The sequence below is a fragment of the Penaeus monodon genome, chromosome 24 (genome assembly GCF_015228065.2).
Source record: "Penaeus monodon isolate SGIC_2016 chromosome 24, NSTDA_Pmon_1, whole genome shotgun sequence".
Taxonomy (NCBI): Eukaryota; Metazoa; Arthropoda; class Malacostraca; order Decapoda; family Penaeidae; genus Penaeus; species Penaeus monodon.
Window position 1 is genome coordinate 9,857,016 of NC_051409.1, and position 1,771 is coordinate 9,858,786.

Genomic DNA, 1,771 nt, shown 5'->3' on the forward strand with positions numbered 1-1,771 from the left:
CTTTAAGAACAAACAGTCTAATAAGCTCCATCGATGACAGTAACACCTCACCCTACAGAGGCAGAGGAACCACTCATCCCTAAGACTCTTTACACATATGGCAGGAAACTACTCACATCCAGCCAAAGATTCTTCAATCCACTCAGATCGTTCTGAAAGACAGCATATTAAACCAATCAAAACTTTCTGCAAAGTCACAGTCGTTTGTGTTGTTGTCTTTGTTATTGGTTTTCACAATGTTTTTTTTTTTTCGCTCTCTCAGGTTGCAAAAAGAAACAAAAACCTCTTTTTTTGTTTTGTTTTGTTTTTGCAAGACCATTTTGTGAAAAGAGTTTTGGAAGTTGTCTGGGGTGCCTGGTGTTGATTGCATGCATTGTCTAAAAAAAATGAATGAACACTTCTTTTCTTTTTTTAAGGATTGTGCAAAGAAGCAAATATCCTTAACTTCTGGAGCACTCCAGAAACAAACGAAATTAGGCCATTTTGAGCAATACACATTATCAACACTTTATACTTATTTTCAAAATGTATTTCTTTCATTTTGGATGCTTCATTTTAATCATGTTTGCTACAGAAGTTTTACACATTTCCAAACACAAGTTATAATCTTCATTATTCAATGGAAATACTATCAAATTCAAATTTTAAAACAACTGTACACAAAACAAATTTTTAACTATCCACCAATAATTTTGATATGTTCATATGAAAAAAATAGGTATATAAAGTTGACTTAGAAAACTTAAAACCAAATCTTCTGAGAAAATGCAAATATTAGACGACTGACCAATGTCTCAAGCCTTTCAAAGAAAGTATTAAGTTTACTCTTTGTAATAACATCTTACAATATACATAATCTTTTTACCAGAACACATTAGTATTTACATGCAATGGTGACCTTAAATATTCATGCTAAATGTACTGTTCCCCAATAGTTATAAGAATCCATGCATTCTATTTTTTTACACATTTTTACAATGGGAAAATGAGCAACTTGATAAAAAAGAGAAGGAAATTTCTATTTCACATACAAAGATGTCATGTCAACTGTGGAATGTAAATGATGAAATACGTAACCCATAATATATACTATAGTGATTATTAAATATCATGAGCATTATACCTAATCCTATTTTAAACCTTACTACAAATATCTGAGCAATATCTAATATAATTCATAATTCATATACTGCAGTAATCACAGTAAAGAGTATTTCTAAAAACTTCAACATCTTTCAAGCTTGAAGCAGATAAAACATAATCACCTAACAGAAAAAGGGAAATGAAAACAGCTAGGACATGATAATATAGTGAACAAGCTTTGGGACTGCTTATGTGTTACTGATATAAGGGTATTTTTATTGGAATAAGTTCCGCTCACTGCAATAACAATAATTCTAACATGGATATATAACTGTAGCAGTGTAAACAAGATGATATTATTATTATACACAGCCTTTATAATGATAGTGCTAAATATAATGCTCTTATGTTGTATTACTTTTCTTCTCCTTTGTTTACATCTGCACTCAACATACTACTCTCATCACAAATGAAAAACATCCCTATTCTTCTAGAAATAACTGTTCTAAATCAGAATACAAAAAGCATATTATAAACAACAGGTTGCCTTCATGGGAACTGAGTGAAATGGGCATGCATTTGCTAGTGTGAATGTGTAGGTGAAGCTCTGTTTTATCATGCACTAAAATGGGGGCAGACAGATATAATTGCCATGAACAAAACCACATCCATCGTGCCTTCTTCCTTA